This window comes from Colius striatus, chromosome 1 (assembly GCF_028858725.1).
Source record: "Colius striatus isolate bColStr4 chromosome 1, bColStr4.1.hap1, whole genome shotgun sequence".
NCBI classification, from domain to species: Eukaryota; Metazoa; Chordata; class Aves; order Coliiformes; family Coliidae; genus Colius; species Colius striatus.
The window spans coordinates 128,209,203-128,228,719 of NC_084759.1; the positions used below are offsets into that span (position 1 = coordinate 128,209,203).

The 19,517-nt window shown below is 37.0% G+C and overlaps 1 long non-coding RNA gene across 3 annotated transcripts in view; it reads left to right on the plus strand.

The window, feature by feature from the left end:
* The window catches only part of LOC133624691 (uncharacterized), an 82,584-nt gene that overhangs the window by 45,461 nt on the left and 17,606 nt on the right, over positions 1-19,517 (plus strand). For all 3 annotated transcript variants that reach the window (XR_009818054.1, XR_009818052.1, XR_009818053.1), the window contains exon 5: positions 5,449-5,554. This is a non-coding gene — a long non-coding RNA (uncharacterized LOC133624691). The remainder of the gene's footprint in view (positions 1-5,448; positions 5,555-19,517) is intronic.

Consider the following 19,517-nt stretch of genomic DNA (forward strand, 5'->3'; position numbering starts at 1 on the left):
AGTACCAGAGCAGCTGACTTCAGCTCCGTGATGAAACCAGCATACAGCTGCTGAGAAGAACAAGCCATTCGGAGAATCTGATTTGCAATATTAACACATACTGATTGGTATGGCCCTGTTCTGAGGGGAAAGGAGGAAATATGGTACATAGTCTTGAATTAGACTGATTAAAGATAGAAATGAATTAGATGTTAAGTGAATTAGATATTCTGGTCCTGAAAGGATTAGTAAATAAATTTTTCCTTTTTTTTAAAGAAAACCCCCCATGCATAATAGTTCACAGATTATTTCTTTACTTTGGATAGCCTTTTGTACCATTTCTTAGGAGAGGATGAGCATTGTTCTTCTTCCATGGCTCACTCTCCTGTATTTAAAGTGCAGATAGTTTGTCTTAAGTCCAGTTTTCTGTCCATGTGAGTAATAAGTGTAACCTTAAAGACAGAATCCTGTGAACTATTTCTTGAAGGAACGTGCCAGAGCAGCATAGGCATTTTACATGGCTAAAATTATTTCAGAATAATTTTTGCTAGCATGTTTTCTTTGTGGCCATCACAAGTCTGTATTTTTGGTAGTGCAATTCCACCATGGAAATAAAAATAGCGATACAGATTTTATTCAAATAGTGCCATTGGATTAGGTGGGGTTATTGTAAGGTTCATCTTCTATCTTATACTCTCCAATCAGGTCCAAATCTCTTCAGTCAGATTCGAAATGTTAAGTATGGCTTTTTCAAATCATCCGCATAATTGCATTCAGGACTAACAAAGAATGTGTCTGTTGGCTCTTGGATATTACTCACACCCTTTAAAGCCTTACTCATTTTGATCATTAAGAGTATCCTACGAGATAGAGCAGTACTGTTACTCTGTTTAACAGACTGGAGACAAATGGATGGAGTTAGATCCCTTGCATGTGTTGTGTTACAGGAAAGGGGCTGGCTAAGGAGTGGCATTTTCTCAGGGTGATCAAGCTGTGGCTTGCTTCAAATCCCATCTGCCCTCTCTGCAGGCAGTGTTACAGGCCCTTCCTGAAACAAGCTCCTCCAGTGAGTTAATCTGCATGAGGTTGCCGGTACAGGATCACTGGAAAGGCAGATGGGACACATGATGACAGACTTGGACTCGTTGCATTTGGCAGAGAACAGATCTATGGAGTATCATGGTCACTTTATGGGTCAGAATTTCTGTTTAAATAGTGTTCCTTGTAGATTTCATCACCCAATCTAGTATAAATATCAGTGGTACTGTGCTGCTGTTGAGTTTTCAGAATTCCTAGGTGTGCACTGGAGGCCACAAAGGATGTGTTTGTACAAATCACAAAACAAAGGTATTTGTACTCTGGCAGAGGGGTTGGACTAGATGATCTTTCAAGGTCCTTTCCAATCCGTAAGATTCTGTGATTTGATTTTGTCTGTGTGCTTCAGCCTGCCAGTAATACTTTTTTTGCAAGCCTTGTAAATAAAGTTCTGATTTTGTGTTGTCAGTCGATGTTGGGGTAAATTAAGTTAGACTTGAAAGCCTCAACAATATCTGAGGTAGTGAAACTTAATCATGAGGTAAGAATGATAAACTCTGTCATCTGCTTGAGAAAGGAAAGTGTAGGGTAACCCAAATCTCTCATTTACTTACTGTCTGACACTCTTTTTTGTCTCTCCTAGAAAATGCAAAAAGGCAGCTCTGGACCTTGTGAGAGTATTAGGAAACTTGAAAAAAATAAATATCATGTGGCACAATGACTCCCCTGACCTAACTATAAGAAATTACATACTACTTAGACTTTATTATATGGAGTAAAGATCTGCTGCTGCTTGTTTCTGAAGATGAAATCATTGTCTTGGACTTCACTGGCAATGGAATCAGCCTTGCTACAGGTCTATGTTGTAGATTAGGTCACTTGCTTATATTTCAGTTGCTGTATTTTTTTCCTGGTTTCTTTTCTACCACTGTTCTGTTAACATAGTGCAGCTGACTGGAGAGCTGTAGTCACTGAAAGGGCTGGGGCATTAAAAGTAGAGGCTCTTAGTCTTTTTTTGTAGTCTAACACATTTTTACATCCCAAGTGCAGTATTTCATTCTGCACAAGGAAAAGTGTATTGTTTGGTGCACTTTAAAGTAACAAGAAAGCTGTTCCAGTTCTTGAAACCAGTGGCAAAATTCCATTTGCTTCCATTGGGAATTTTCAAAAGACTCATGGTGCAGGTCAGGTTGGAGTTCAAGAAAGCTGTGAGTCCATAGTACCATGTAAATCTAAAATGCATACATTTGCTTTTGCTTTTAGTATAACAAATTCTTTGATTATTTTCTTCAGTGATTATGGAAGTAGTCTATGAAAAAAAAAATAGCTGTAAAAAGGATTGCTGAAACACTCTTATTCCTCTAGACAGTTGAAAGAATGGCCCATAAAATAAGAATTTACTGTCTGTAGAAAACTAGCCTAATGATCATGTAGGACATTGCAGTCAAGACTCGCTGTTAAAGTACTTGCCCTGCTTATTCACGAAACCGTTGATGGAAAAGGGGAGCAAATGTAAACCTTAGGAAGAAGCAATCATAGCATGCCTATTCTAGTTACAGCCACATCTTAAAATGGGAGGACACTGAAACTTAAATTTTACAGCTAGCAGTATATGATCACTATCAATTTGGTGGCCTATCATTTGCATGTTTCAGAGAGAAACAGCTTGGACTATGGAGGAAATGTCCAGTAAGCCTGTTACTGAGGCACTCATATATCATCCAAAGACATGAAGTGTGTGACTGCATTCCTACCAGCTACTATTTTGTTTGAGCTTGTGTTAGAGTATAGGGAAGGAGGGACCACCTTCTTTTCCTTAGTATTTCCTTTGTTTGGAAGATGAAGTGTCAGCGACTGTTTGAATGTGCAATAATCACCAATAGATCTCTATATCTTTGCATTAATGAAAGTCTCTGTGCAAAGCAGAGACTGAGATGTAAGAACTTCAAGGAAGACATCTCTCACTTTAAAGTGAGTTTTCCTTTGGGCTTCCCTGCCACAAGACAGCAGAAGTTTGGCTGCCCCAGAGGCTGTTCTTTGTGCACTTACTGCTTACAGTGCCTGACTAGCCATATAAAGGGGAACCCAACAGTGAACCTTCAACATCACTGTGGCTTGTAGAAAGGGAAGAGTGTGTAGGTAAGTGTACCTTCCAGATACCCACATCAGCAGCATGACAGGAAAAAAAAAGAACTTTCTCATGTTCTCTCCACATGAGATTGTCCTTAAAATTCTCCAGAACAATGAGACTTCTCTGCAGCTGTGAAGAGCCCTAGGGCCTTGTCAGGCATTCTTGCACTTCTCAGCTTATTCTGTTGCACCTTGATAGAGATAAGACTAATTATTAGATCTTCAGCTTTAGACTCCCTGCAGTTACTCAGTGCACAGAGTTTTCGTTATCTATCCTTTTCCTCTCCAGCCTTACAGCTTACTTCAGTGAGATTATATACTTGCTGCTAATGGCAGAATTTGGCTACCAGGAAAGAAAATGGTTTTGAACTCCCATCAGCTGTTACTGATCTCTTCCAAATAGTGGCCATTCCATCACTTTTCCCAATATTCCTTGCCTTAAGATTGGAAAATAATTAGTGATTTTGGATGGTCAGCTTCAGGAGTCTTCAAAGAGATCTTAAATCATCAGAAATTGCTGTTAGAGAAGATTGCGTCTTCTAAAATCACTTTTTTAAAAAATTTCAGGCTTACATCAATATTCATGAGAGATCCAAGTTCAACGATATTTAATGAAAGAATATCTTTATGTAAAGCACTTTATGTGCACAGTGAAGACATTTTAGAACCTACTTGACATGTATAGGTAGATTCTGATGTTACCAGAAAGGCAAAATTTAGCAAACTGAAGCATTTGAGACTGGGAACTAATGTGTCAATCTTCTGTTACTTGAACTAGATTTGAATTAGACTTACATATTCCTGTGTAACCTTTGACCATGTAACACATCAGTCTACAATGTGCTGTAATCAGTATCTAATGATAAGGAGAGGTAGAGACCTGAAGAAGCATGGGGTAGCAGAGACTTGGACTTGCGCCTGTAATGGGGCTATTATAGTGTCTGGTTGGAAAGACTGCTTATCATCAATGACCACTAACTTTTGTCCTGGTGTTATCTGAAGGTATAAGAAACTAAGTACTGGACACAGCTAGTAATTCAGAATATGGAGATTTTTTTAAACAGTGCAATCACTTGCGGTAGATATGAGAGTAAGGAGTGTTAAAACTCAGATAGTACTGATTGTTATTTTTTAAGATAAACGTGAACCTTACATTGAGATAGCATATCAGCAATAACTGCCAATGTTGATAAATTAACACAACCAGGCTGGAAGTAGTTACGATACATTTGGGATAACTGGACTAGCCAGATGGCCTCCAGTGACAGTGTTTCAGTCCTGCACCAGGTGTGTCTACCGTGTGCTCCACACCACAGGCTGGCAGGAGCTGGACAAAGCAGCAAGGAGAATGCTTTGTATTTTATGTTCAAAATTTTGGTCTTGGGAGGCCATATCCAAATTGCTGAGGTATAAGCTTGTTAGAGGGGAAGGCAGACTTTGATTAGGTTTTGAAAAGATGGGCAGAATCAAAGAAAATAAAGTAGAAAAGGAATGTTTGGGCATTCTGTAACATTTTCTTTCTTTTCCAGATCTATGTGAAGTTACATTATTTGTGTGTATGTGTTGGTTCATTTTTGTGTTAATGTCAGTGAACTGACTTTCAAAAAAATGGAACATTTTTGTACTGACCTGGAGAGGAAAGGGTTCTCTGATGTTTATTCTGATGAATGTAAAGGTTATTTCACAGAGATTTTTACGCATACAGTGACCAAGTTCCCTGCTTGTATGTACTGGCACAGCATCACTCTACTCAATGCAAGCTTATGCCAGTTTATGTGGCAGATGATTTGGCCTTGGTGTGCAACAAACATTTTCTCACTTCCTAGGTAACCAAGAGAGGGAAAGCTTTCATTAGATTTTGAGTTTAGTTTTGCTGTAATGTGTATACTATAGGTAAGTAGTCCCAATCCAGTGAGGTGTCTGTATATTGTAATCGAGATGTTATATTCAAGCTAATAAGCTTTTCTAGTTCACCTGAAGAAGGAGAGAGAGAGAGAGGTTGGCAAAGAAGCTACTAAATCCAGCAAAGCATTAAGCACTTCCAGCAGTCTTGAGCTCAAAAAGTTCAAAACCTATTGCTTAAAGGAACAGTGCAAATATTTGCCATCTTGTTCTATGAAATGACATGGTTTGTTTACTGTTTCTTGTTTATCTGCTCTGCATGATATGTCACATTTATCAGTGAAACAGACTGTAGGAGGTAACAGTACTTAAATGTTTATTTTATGAAGTTTTGACTTTAGCTGTGTTTATTCTGAATTGTCTGACTAAATTCGTACTCAGCTTTTTCTTCTACTGTTACAGTGTATCTGTCTTGGACTGGCCCTAAAAAGATGAAGCAGTAATCTGGCAAAAAGAACTCAAAACACAGAAAGAGAAGACATTTAAGACTAATCTGCAAGATTTTCAGGTATTTGTGCTTTCGTTACATACATCAGTAATTGGTGCATGATGTGGGGTACTCTGCAGCTCATGTGCTTGAAGGAAAATGTTAGCTCACACAAAGTGGTGAGAAAACAATGCAAAATAGGTGAGAAAGTTGCAAGAGGGATTAAAGGGATTCTGTTCAGTCAGAATTCTACCATGCAACTGAAAGATGAAGCTAGTTCAACATACACTGAGGCTTCTGGATGTTCTATCACATCTATTAGCTAAGTCAGATTTTACCATCTATTACTACCCAGAGCATTGTTGGCCATCTGAGGAACGTTGTAGAAAGCAGATTCTTCTGACATTCACTGGAGGAAAATGAAGGGGCTGTCCTCTACTGATGGTCTAAGGCACTATAAAACTCCCAGTGACCTCAGGAATTAGGTCCTGGGAACTGTGTAAGCCATGGATTAGGCCTAAAGTGAGGGTGAAATTCATTTATTCATTTTGGTTCCCAGAGATTACAGAAGATCCTGTATACCTCTTGCCAGGCCTCAAGGATTTTAGTGATATTTAAACAATGTGTATGTCCTGTATACAGTTGAAAGGAAATGAGGCATTTGCAGTTCTTCCCAGTGCAGAAATGGGACTTTCTAGTTGGACACCAAGGGGAATCTAGAGAAAGCTCGTAAATTTATAGATTATAGGAAAACAGATTTTGTTTTATGAGTACACACAGGGCAAAGCAGTACAGGTTCATTTAGTCTATGTTATGTGTCTCTGAAGCAAGGAGAACAATTGTGTGATTACTTTTCAAAGCTTTTTGTGAGCAGGTGATGACAGACATTTGCCTTAGATGTACAAACTGATAACTTAATGGCACCAAGTAATTACATACATTTTCGTATTATGATAATAGTGCAGAGATATTGACTGTACACAGCTAGGTCCCTTTATAGCTGATTAATTCAGTGAAGCAAATGGGATTGCTAACAGGCATGAAGGTATGAGTTGTGTTTGCAGAATGCATCAATACAGAGTGCATTCAGAGAAAACGTTTTACTTGTATAGTCATTACAATCTGATGTTACCTCATTACCATCATTAAATTGTTATAATTAACATTGGAAACTATTGTTCTTAATTAAGTGTTTTAAGCAGAACCACAAAAGCAGAGGTACCTCCTAAGGGTATATATTTAACACTTATGTCACTAATACATGAAAAACCACTCTGGTTAAATGTCATGCCATATGTGACTCTCTGAAAAGCAAATATGAGTAAACAGGAAAGTCACTCTGAATATTATTTTAATCCCTGAACTACACACTGTATCAGCTTCCAGATATTTATTCAAGTTCGTATTTTATTATGTGTGCATTCCTGTGGTTTTGGCAGCGTGTTCGTAGACGGTATTGATGTACTCATTTGGATTTTGCCACCAAACTGCTGCTTCGACTTCATGCAATTTACTTCATCTGAGTGAACTTCAGATAACTCATATGCAAAACTGATACTCAGTTACAGAGCACAAGATTTTGCTACATATAATGCAGATGTGGTACACTGGACCAATGAATGGTGGCACAGCATTATTAATACTTTTAGTTCGGTATTTTGTCGTCACTGGCTGTAACATTGGTCCTCAGGTGCACATAGTTGCTAGCAGTGGCATCACAAAAAAGTCAGTGGTGAAAACTCCTGGTTTAATTCCAAGCATTTTTGAACCTTGAGTCAGATCATTGGCCTTCAAAAACAGCCTGTCTCTCTTTGGAACTACAGTTCTCTCTTTTACAGCATGAAACTGCTGTCAGAATCTCCTTATGTAGGTTTAGGAAAGACTTCTCTTCCACTTTGAAGAATGTTTTCCTGCAAGAAGATTAATTGTATCTAAATTGTTTTCATTTTTAAGCTTTTTGAAAGCCTTTTGAAAATAAGTGCATTCAATATTAAAAAATGTTTCACTACTCAGTTATACAATTCCTTCAGAAGATATTAACACTAAAATGGGAGGAATGAGCCTTATACAAATTTTACTGACAACAGATAGAAAGTGTAATGCCCGAGAATATTCTATAACCAGAAATGAAGCATTAAATCTGTACTCAAAGATAGTGGTTAAATCAAGCATTCAGTATTTCAGATGTGCATTTCTGACCTTACTCAATGTTCTAAATAACCATAGGGAAAATAGGCTTACCTTTGAATTTCAGATTATGATCATTCCAATACCTGTAGTTCCCTCAAAACAAGAAAAATCTAAGAGTCGGATTTTCCTCATTGAAATTTCAAACTATGTATGATTTGAATAACTATGAGTAACAAGCTGCTTTATAAAGGAAGACTTTTTTCCTTCTTTGGGGAAAGAAATTACAGTTAATACTTGTTGCAAATCTGGCATGTTTTTAACACTACTGTGGTACACTATTTGTTATCATGTAACAAAGCTACTTAAAAGTGGTTTTGAGAGATGCAGATTTTAGTTCATTTTAGTTTACAAAGAAGTACTTCTATTTCACAATTTTTGTGTAATTTTGGGACACAAAAAACTTCAAATTAATATATTATCACAGTATATTTAGAATATGGTGACATTTTAAAAGAAACTTTTCCTAACTTTGCAAACCTGTCAAAACTCTATTCGTCTCATTACAAAACACTCTGCATTGACTATAAGAGGAATTTGTATCAAAATACTAATAAACAACAGGATAAAGGATTACTCCAGATAATCATATTAACTGCTTCTGTTGTTCCTGTTTGCTACATCTTGTACCTAAGGCAATGATTTCAGAAAGGACAGGAGTATCGGTTACTTTTTTTGAACACGAATTCTATGTTGAGTGGTGACAGTGACGTCTGGGTGCTGTTAAGATGATGGTGATGTTTGGATGTCTTTGTTTCAAAATGACAGTTTTGCAGCTCAGACATGAGCAGCTCGCTCTGCAAAGCAAAGAGTAGGTATCAGTGGTTAGCTGAATGTAAGCTGTAAAATCTAAATGCAATGAAGACATTGAAAGAATTAAAAAAATAAAATATATAAGACATTATGATACTTTAGTTGATAGCCTTCATATTGGAAGTTCCTGAACTTGTGGACTAAAAGTTCAGTTAATTTCATACTGATCAAAACCATAAATTGATCTTTTTCCTATTTCTTTTTTGGTTTTTTTTTCAGACAAGGCCGGGCATTCATTGGGCCTAAGTAGCATATCTTGAGCGGTAATGTGGGGAGGGAAGAGGGTTTCAGATGTGAATTAAGCCTGAGTTATAATGACTCATAACTGACAACAAAACAGCTGAGAAGAGATGTGAGACAGGATGAGGTGAAATGAGACAAGCCGTGAAAGAAGGGGCAGATTTATGAGTTATTGTCTCACAGATGGAATGTGAAGATATATGAGTGGAGAATGAGATCATCACAAAGTAAGCTAGGGTAAAAGAAGGGGGTTCACAGGATGATTCCCAGTAGCCTCTTGTGAATAGTAGGAGGATTGATTTAAGCCACAGGAAAATTAGTATTAAAAATACATATAAAGATAGATTAGATCCCAAACCTCAGAAGGGCTTGATTTTTCTGTCACTACTTCTCAGAAAACAAAAAAAGAACAATTAGGATGACCCTGAGCCTCCAACAGTACGTGGAGGCCATGCATCATGACGCCAATCCCACCTAGCTAAAATCACATAAACATGCTTTCGATTTTGGTAATGCAAGGCAATTTTCAGCATTTTAGAAAAACTGCTCCATCTTTTAGAATAAAGATAGGAGGCAAAATTCTTGCCTTCAATCTAAACAATGCAGCAGTTTTCTTAAAACGTTAGAATTTGCCTTTCCTTCCTGAAACTGAAAGCACGTTTCCAAGTAACTACATCCTTTGTGCTACACTGCAGCCAAAGCATTTCTTACGGGTTTTAAGTGGTGGAATTGATTGCCTAGTCTATTTAAATGAAATTTCAGTTGGCACAATTATAATCCATTTCAAGATTCAGCATCTTAAAATGTCCACCTAAAAGATGAAAATAAATACTTGACTACTCACAAAGTATTAAATGACATATACAGATCTGTGAAGTTTCTGTGTTACTTTAGCCATATCCCTCACCCCTTTTCTAATTTTGTTCTTGTTTACTTAAAAAGTATCAGGAGTATGTCTTCAGAGCAGTGCACAGAGGTCTGCTATTTAGCTGAATCTGCAGAATTGGTTGGCAGTCTTATAAGACATCACTTCTGGTGGAATTTCTTCTTATATCTAATTCTAATAGGAATAGATAGGAATGAGGAAGAGGCAAAAGAATGTTTCTTGCAGATTCAATCATTTTTGGTCCATGTCATAGTTAAGAATACTAGGGGACATATGTGCTGCCGGTCAGATTCATCTAAAAGTCATTAAACTAGGTAACTCATGGGTAGAACTTGAGGTAATCAATTGAGCTTTTTTTTTTTTTTTGGGGGGGGGGGTGGTTTTGTTTGTTTGTTTGTTTTTTTGTTTAAATTTAATTTCAGTTTTAAAGTGAACTACATTAAAAATTCCTGAAATCCTCCATTATTCTAAAATTGGATCTGAAACTATTCCGTTTTGGATGGACTTGAAAGAAAAAATGGAGAGCTTTTTTCCATAAAACAGGAAAATTTTAAAAATTGTGAAACATTTTTACTCAGTTTGAGGATTTACATTGTGTTTAACTTTTTCTGATTGTTCAGTCAATAGTAGTGTACAAGGAGTAGGAGTTCCCTTTGGGAAGGGCTGGAACATCTGAGTGTAAGAATGAGCATGTGAGCTCAGCCGCAAGACTTGCCCAGTAGCAAGCGGATTGTCCAGCCACTCAGACTATCACCTGTCCGCAACACTGGCCAAAACCAAATGCCTAAGGAAGTGCATAAGAACAAGGAAATTGTATATCATATTTCAGCTCAGTAATCTGTGACTGGATGTTCAGTCATCCCAGAGATCTACACAGCCATGCATAGTTTCTTTCTGTTTAGTAACTGTAGTGGATTTCTCTGCTGTAAACTTGCATAGTCTCTCTCTGAGCCCTGCAAACTTCAAGGGCCTGTCATACCCTGTAAAAGGGAGTCCTATGGCTTAATAGGCATATAATGAGAGCCACTATTTGATTGTTTTGAAACTAACTCCTGCTAGTTCAAGATGGAAGGATGCTTTATGGAATCTGACAGCAAAGCTTGATAAAGGATTATTGAGATAATATTTTTTGAATGGGACTCATTTCTAGAAGTTGGATTAGTGTGGTAGATAGAATATAGTCTAATAATCCAGGACAAGATAGCCTTGTAAGTGAAATAACTACTAACCTAAAAGGTCTGTACTTCAAGAGAAATTATGTCTTGGCAGTCACATCAGTTATAAGCATGAGCATACTTGTTAACAGCAGAAAAATTCATGGTAGGTTCCAGTTAAGGCATTTAAGCATATGTTTAATTCCATTGTCATGTTTCAGACTAAATATATACTAGGGTACTTTACCAAGTCTGGGTGTTATCATGAGGAACTTATGTATTTCTTAAATTTGATGCTGCTGGAACATTCCCACTCCCCCACCCCCCCTCAACATTTACTTGATAAACACCCTATGCTTTTGCTTTCACTACGATTTGGTATGTGTTGGATATCCTTCATTTTGTGTAGAGCACTAGTCCTAATTGGGAATTAATTGAGCTCCACACGTTCAGGACTTTCTGCTTTCCAGTGGTAAGAGAGGTGAATGGTATTGAGGGAAGAAGAGAGAAAAGGTTCATGAGGAACCCTAATGTTTAAAGAAGATAGAAAAACAGAAATCATCAGTATGTTTCGTATAGTTACACAAGATCTCATTGGAATGGGTTAATAAATGCTGAAATGCTATTTAAACAAACAAAGGAGATCAGAAAGACTTCAGGAGTTAAGTTGTCAAATTTTCCAACTTCTAATAGTCTGGTGAGACCTTTTCTTTCCTAGTAGAACCAGTGTGTTTATAAACACACCAGTGATTAATAGAGTTAGGAGACTGGCAGAAAGCACAAGGTATGCTAAAGTTTAGACTGTTGTTAAACTCTTTGGAGAATAACAGTAGAACACATATAATGTACTACAGGTCCCATGTAGCCTCCGCCTATCACTGAACCCTCAGATTATGGGATGAAAAGAATGAGCAGATTTTTCTGTCCTTCAGAGAAGGCATAGCACAGAGCTGGGAAGAAGCAAGTTGCCACTGCCTGAGCTGCTCTTTGTCCTCAGACATAGTTGCCCCTTTGTAGTATTTTCTGTTGAATAAAAAAAAGAGGTCTTTGCTGTGTTTGTAAAATACATTAAGAGCTTCAAATGGAAAGCAACAGAAAAAGTAAAGTATTAAAATTACTCTTTATTCACCAAGTTTTGCAAGCTGCTAAAATTACTCCTACAAAACCAACCAACCAACCTAACAAACAGGCAAAGTCATGATATTGAGAGACTGATTTTAGCCAAGTCACTGTAAAGTCTTGCTGCCTGTGGGAGTTTTTCCTTACTAGATTTCATTTTGAGAAGGATTCTTAATGCAAACAGACTTTGCACATTTTAGTCCACTGAAACTGAGCTGTCTTAAATGTCAGATCTTCTTTTTGTCAAAATATTAGAGTAAATATAATGTGTGACATTACATTACATAACAGTGGTGTTTTTAAATGAGTCTTACAGTAGAGTTTCAGGTTATAATTCAAGACAAATTGTGTATAGTAATGTTTCAGCATATACATCCTAAATTATTTTTGTGCAAAGACAAGGTAAAGCTTGTGAGAATACAAACACGAGGCACTGAAAGATTAGGCCAGAACGTCAAAAACTGTGAAATTGTATTTAGACAGCACAACAAAAGACTGGACTTTCAAAAATGCTCATCTCCGTCGGCCCTGAGCTGTTCCAAAGAACAGCTTCACAAGAAGTGCAGCAGGAACTAGTTGCTGCTGAGCTCACTTGAAAATTTGACATCAGTGGCGGGCTTTTAGCACTAGAAAACAGAGAAACTCTTTTGAAAATTTGATTCAGTGCAGGAAATAAACCTGGATGCTCACGTTTAATCTAGTGTTTTAAATAAAGCAAGTTTCTGGGTTGTGATAAGTTGGCCTTTTTTTAAGAGGCAGATGGTAAAGGGGAAGGAAACAAAAATCAAAAGCCATCATTATGATGGAGAGGAATAATGACAACAAGAGAGAGGATGTAAGTAAGAAAATGTCATGGACAGTACATTGCTGGTGGTAAAAGATGGAACCCATCAAAAGAAATGTCAAAAGTAGCTTGAGATGCCAGAACGACATAAAAAATGGGAATTAGTTTTCCCACAATGTGTTCCTTTTGAGCAGAATTCAGAAGGAAACTGTGAGGATCAATACATTCAGAAAGCAGCACTACCTATAAAGGAACATCATAAACTCCAGCATTATAGGATTGGTATGGGCCGGCTATGACTAGCTTTGCTGAATTAGGAAGAACACTAATAGCTCTGTTCTTCAGATAAGGTGGGAAACCAGTTTATTTCTAAATTGAATTGGTGGAATGGTTTATAATTAAAAGAAAATGCAGTCTGAGCAAAAAAACTCAAGTATAAACTTGTAAAACAGTGACTTTATACATCTTCCAGAAGGCATGTATGTCTGTGTATACTCAAAGTTCGTACTGACACAATAAGAGTATCTTAGCACAGAACTCTTCAGTAATTCTGTCTGCTCTTTTCCTTTCTTGAAGCTGTTTGCTGCATTTCAGACAGGTTAAAATGGAGTGTTTTTCTGACTCTTGGGACTGACATTCAGCTTTCCTATTATGTCTTATTAAAGGCTCTGTCAAGTTTGAAAATTAGTAACGTTAAAATAAAAACAGTGTCTAGAGAGAGAGGCACAATATGCTTTAGTTTTCCAGCCTGATAATAAATGAGGAGTGGGAAGGAAGGCAGCGTTCACTAAAGGACTGAAGGCTACTTCAGTCCCTTTAACTGAAAACAAGAAAAAGGTGTTTATTTTTTAGAGAACAGCCTGTATTTTATGTACTAAAATAGTGATCGATTTGCTGATGTTATTGACAGACATGGCATGCATTTCAAGGCCTTGAACAACAATTTGCAGTAATTCTATTTTCCTTTGTGGAGATAATTAAGCCAGACAACAGCTGTCTGGCAAACAGTGCTTCATTACCTGGTCCCAGGAGAGCAGAGGCAAGGCAGGAGTGATTTGACCAAGCTACTGCAGTTACTAGATAGCAGAAGTGGGATAAGAAAGAAATCCTAACCAACCCCTTGTATGATATTGTGATGTATGTTATGGCTGAGGAGGATGGGCTGCTGGTGGTTGTGGTTGGCAACATCACATACAGTGTGCTGTGCAAGTGCAGAAGAGGAAGTCAAATTATGTGTAGAGAAGAAAGATACAACTGTGCTTAAATGCTCTACAAACACATAATGAAGAATCTTCGTCTCAGCCCTGCTAGATCTAAGAGAGACGAAGATCTCCTGTAAATTGATTTTAAACCATAAAACAGTAAGATCTGTCACAAATGTGTGTGATTTAAGCATGTGCCTGATTTCTTGAGTCAAGACCATATGTTAATCAAAGAGGATACTTTTCCATTATAGGCATAGATCAACGCCATTTTTCAATATGTGATGTACATTGCATTATTTTACAGTATCATTGAGGTTAGAAGTACAAGCTTCCTAAAACCTCATATGGTTTGTACAGTATCCTTCTCTATAAATAAATAATATATGATCTTTGTACTCTAGAAGCCTAGTAAAGACCCTGGCAGAACATCACACAAGCTCTTAATATAACTTCCCGTCTATTTGTGGAACTCTGCCTCCGTGTCACTGAGAAACAGAGTTGGAGGTGACAGTTCAGATTTTGCATCCTCCTTCCGGAAACCATTTCAGTCATGCAGCCAGTTGTATCATTCTGTGGATTTATAGCTTAAGGGATCATTTGCAGTTGAAAGTAGTCCTGGGCACAGCGGAGATGAACATAGAGCGCAGGCAAAGGTGCAGCACTGTTGTAGCTTTAAGGTACTGAGATTAAATGTGTGTTTACTAGGTTTCTGTTTCAGTGAAAATGATAATAATAAATGTGATTATGTATAGTTCGGTAAGGATGCAATTTAGAATGTTAAAATATTTATGCAAACTCTCAAATGCCATCCTAAGTAGGTGTTATATTAAAATTGCATATTAAAGCAAAATACAAATTTCCCTTCCCTGCTTAATGTCAGTTTCTTCATTTTGATTACTGAAAATGTTTTTCAGTTATTTTTCAGCTAGCTGGTTTTTCTCTGCTTAGATAAATAAACTTACAAGTTTAATGAATTTCAACTTGGAATCTTCAATACTTAAATTTCGTTCTGCTTTGATAATTAAAATGAAAAAGAGGAATTTTTGTGTAAAATGCAGGCATACTGTTTTCAAATGTTCATACGTGTTGCACTTTTCTGGAGTAACATATTAACACTGGAAGAAATCATGCATCCAGCCATAAAAAGTCCTTCTTAAGTTTTTCTGTTGAGTGTAAGGGCTCAAGTAAGCTGTTTAACCGGGGAGTATGAAGTGAACAAACCCACAAGTCCTAGTGCACATGCCAGTGGGTTAGATTTTTGTGTACAGGAGCCACTTTCAGACTTCATAGGTTTGCAACTACTAAACAAATTCCAAAAGAAGAGTGGTTATTTAGATCTGCTTAAGTCTATAGAAAGATTAAGTTTCTGTCCAGCTTGTATAAACTTTCTGAGCCACCGGCCACAGAGTTCATTTGTATATCCTCTGTTGGGCCAACCAGCACAGGTTGTGAGCTGCAGGTGTCATGCCACCTAGCTTTGCAAGCAGACTGCTGGTAGTCGTCAGCCTTTGAGAGAAACGGAGCCTGTGGTTTTCTAGCCTCTTACATACAGATCAGCATGTAGGCCACCACAGCCAGCTTTTCTTGGTGATGGAAGTGGAAACTGGATTTGGACAACAGGTACACTCATTGCAAGGATATTTGTTTCTTCTCTTAACTAGATGTCTTTGGGTTTATTTAGTAACTGATCAGCTCAGGCTTCTCTATGTGCAGAACCACTCATTTTAATCATATGCATAGTCTTCTCAGGTCATTCCCAAATGGTGTTACTGGTGTAAAGTACAAAGTACATTACCCTTGCCACATGCATCCTACTTTTCCAGGACAGGAGTACAATTTAGAAGTAGAGATGAGAATATATGTTCTGTTTGCATTGCACTGCTCTGGTGTCACTTGCGGTAATAATTTTAGTTAGAGTGCATGTAGTAAAGCAGCCACTTAATTCAATGTAGCATTCTGGAAAATGCAGCAGTATTTCAGGTGAAAGCAGAGTATACCACTACCTAGTAAAAAGCAAAGATGGTGATCTTTCTACAAACTGAATTTGCCTGGACTTTAGACAGAATCTGTGGGTTTTGAGGTTATACCTGCATTAGTGGTACATACTAGTTGGTGCACCATTTTGTTTACATATTTCATCTACATCATTGGAGCTGGATACAGGACTGTTTCTAGTAAGTGTCTACTCTGAGAATACTAATATCAGTGATTAGGCAAAGAAAATTGAAATTAAAGGCTTAACTTTTTGACTGTGTAGTTTATCCAATGTTTTACTGTTAAATCAATGAATGTTCAGTGCAAAACTGCAACTGAAAAATTAGATGCCATTGAAAGGGAAACTCAAGTATTTTTATTAATAGTTTGGTTTTCTTACTTTGTTGTGATTACAGAAACACTGTATTTTAGGGAGAGTGAGAGAAAGTTCTAAGGGCAACTGTCAGAATCAGGACAGGGACTTCGTTCAGTCACTGGTCTTTGTGCAAATTGACTTCTCTTTGCTTTCCTCCTTCTCTGCTGCTGGAGCTAAAAATGTTTTCCAGCATTTTGGAGTCCCAGAGCTTGTGGCCTCAGTTATGTGGGTATATTCTGTGAGAATTAATAGCGCCAGTGGAATTCAGAGTTGATAAATGCTACTATTATTTTACAATTATATATTAAATGTTACCTGTATTATCCTCTCAGGACAACACACTGGGATTGTTTCTTCCAGGGAAGAAACACATAACATGACATGGAGAAAATGAGAACATATTTAAATAGAAGATCTTCAGGATAGTCTGGGGAGACATTAAACTGGAATTAATCTGAAGTCTTTTGAAGGTACATGCACTAGTAAAGAATTAACAAAACAGGAGAGCTAAAGGGATATGCCTAGCTTGCCATTTTCCCCCCAGCTGATAAAATCTGGTGTATCATTTCTAATATAATGTTGTTTAACTATTGTGCCCAGTTTTCATTTGCTTTTGGTTTCTTTAAGAAAATAACTCCAAGGCCTCTTGTCTTTTGCTGATGTTGCTGGACCAGGTTTCTTTCAGCAATGTCTAACTACGATAGGAAAAAGTGCTGTGAAATGCAGTGTATAAATAAACAAAACCAGAAAGGCTTTTTATGTGTGTGTTCCCTGCTAACTTCTTTCTGTGATGATAATCTCAGTGATTATTTATAACTGTATGAAAACAGTGTGTATCTGCGCAAATACCAAGAAGACACGCCTGATGTAGCTGTGCATATGAAGAAAGAGAACTACATAAAATATTTTTCTTTCCTCTTGTAATTCGCGATTAAAATCCATTGAGCATTGTTATTCTTTTGCTGGTAATGCACAAACAAAAGAACAGACTGTCACCAAAGACAATTCCTTAATTCATTTTTCAGAGGATAAAAACGTAGAACATATTATGTTGTCTTATTTTATGGATATGTATGTGCATAGTAAATGTACATCAGTTATAATGGATAGTGATATAGTAAAGCTTTGGATCGACTGAAGTGGAAACAAATCCCTAGTGGCACTGCAATACATAGATTGTAGTTACTGTTAAGAGAAAACCTGTTTAGTCTGTGAAATTAACACTTTCTGTGTGTAGGCATGAAAATACTGCTGGTGCTGCCTTTTCTCAGGGAGGAAAGAAGTTGTGGTACTTAACATGCCGTCAAACACGTACAGCATGTGAAGGAGATAACCAGAACATAGCTGGCTTTGAGACCTTGGAGCAAAAGCAAGGCATTTTATGTGCAGAGGATCAGACTCATATTGGATTCTCAGTCCTGACAGCATAAAACTTTAATTTCCTTATGGAAGCAGAGCAGTTTGAAGTGATAGGTTTGATGGTGGAAGCTGAGTATTGGTTTCCTTTTTAATTTATTATTTATAATTTTTAAAGTTGTTATTATTTATTTCATTATTTTTTCACTATCTTTTAAAAATCATATCTATTATTTAAAATAAAAGAGTAATGTTTGGAATACAGATTCACTCAAATACATATATATCCGTTGCAGGGAAAAAAAAATCTATGAAGAAAATAGATTATGTTTTGATCAACTCAATTTGTGACTGTCTGTGTAAAGAGACAGTCTATTCTTGGGACCCTAATTTGTACTGATGATGATAAAAATAATTTTGGGAAGGGAAAGAATACATCCAAAGCAGTTTCTGGAAAATGTCATTAGTAAGACTAAATACTACTCCTCCCTTAAAAATAAAATCAAAGTCAAGCACCCTGCAGAGAGTTTCACTCTTTGTAGACAAAGTGTAACTGTTCACAGGCAACTGTCAGAGTCCAGGCGAGGAATATACTAATCTCTCTCTGCATGGGGGCTAGCCTAGTTAGGCACACACAGAACTTTGTATGATTCTTTAATTCTTATGTGCATTTTCAGAGCAATGCTTTGAGGAATAACAAATTTTGTGCCTATTCAGTACCTGCAGCAGCAGGTGCCTAGTGAAAACTGTATCATGAATTATAGCTATGAATTACACTATGAATTCAGCTTCCTAGTTTACTCCCTTTGACTTGAAAGACACATCCAGGCTAATTGGGAATGATTTTAATACATTTGAAGCTGTATCAGAACATGTGTTTATTTCCTTTTTTATTTTTTGTGAACAATTACAGCAGCTACTATTAAAAGTATTTTATTAATATTACTTTATGTCTTTGGAAATGCAGAAATATGAGAGAAGTTATTCTTTTGCTGCTGTAGTGTTATCTAAACCTTTTTCTTCAAGATAGCAAATCCCATCAAAACTTCTTTTTAATGGGCTATCCCTCAGGAAAGGTGAAATAATATATGAATAATACAGCAGCTACTGCTGGCTGATGACATGCTAGTAAGCTTATATTTCCTTACCAAAATGGTATGCACATCACTACTTGAAATTAGTAAACTGAGAAATTTTAAAAGCAATAGAATACAAATAAGATTCCATCATGGGTGTGTTTTCCTTCATAATTAAAAGATACTTTGCCAGCGATGTTTACAGGCTTTTTCACTGTTGGATATGCTGCTGCTTGTGTCAGCTGTAGATTCTTGCACAGCTCTCACACAGTAAAAATGAGGAAACATTTCTGCACATCTTTTTGAAGAGATATAAAGTGAGAGGTCAGTTGATGAAAAAAAAGGAAGGTATTATGTCCTGACTACAACTTAGTTTGTATAGAAGATGGTTAGAATTTTTCAGTGTGGATTTTGGCACCAGGTATTCCTTAAAGCAAAGTTTGTGGAAGTTTTTTTTCCTAGTATGTTTACTTGAATCTAAGGATGATAGAAAAAAAAGTGATTCTCCTGTGTTTGACTTAGCAACAGTAATCCTAGTTTCTTGAAGCTAAAACTACCTTCTCAACAGCTTTATGACAGGAAGATGTCATAGTTTTGCGTTTGGTACTGGATTGCCTACAGTAATAACAAACATAGTAAACAATGTTACCTCCACGATTGGATTTTTCGTCTCAGCAATGTAATGTTAAATGCAAATGGTACAACTTTTGAATGGTCCTGAGGGGCAATTTGAGATTGTTCCTAAATAACAAAGCGAGGTGTAAAAGGTAGGTGATTTTTTTTTCCCCCAGTTAGTTTCTCACATTTGGTGCAATGGGATTTCTTTACCTCATATACTTACACTGGATCTTATGGCATCGGAGAAAAAAGTCAA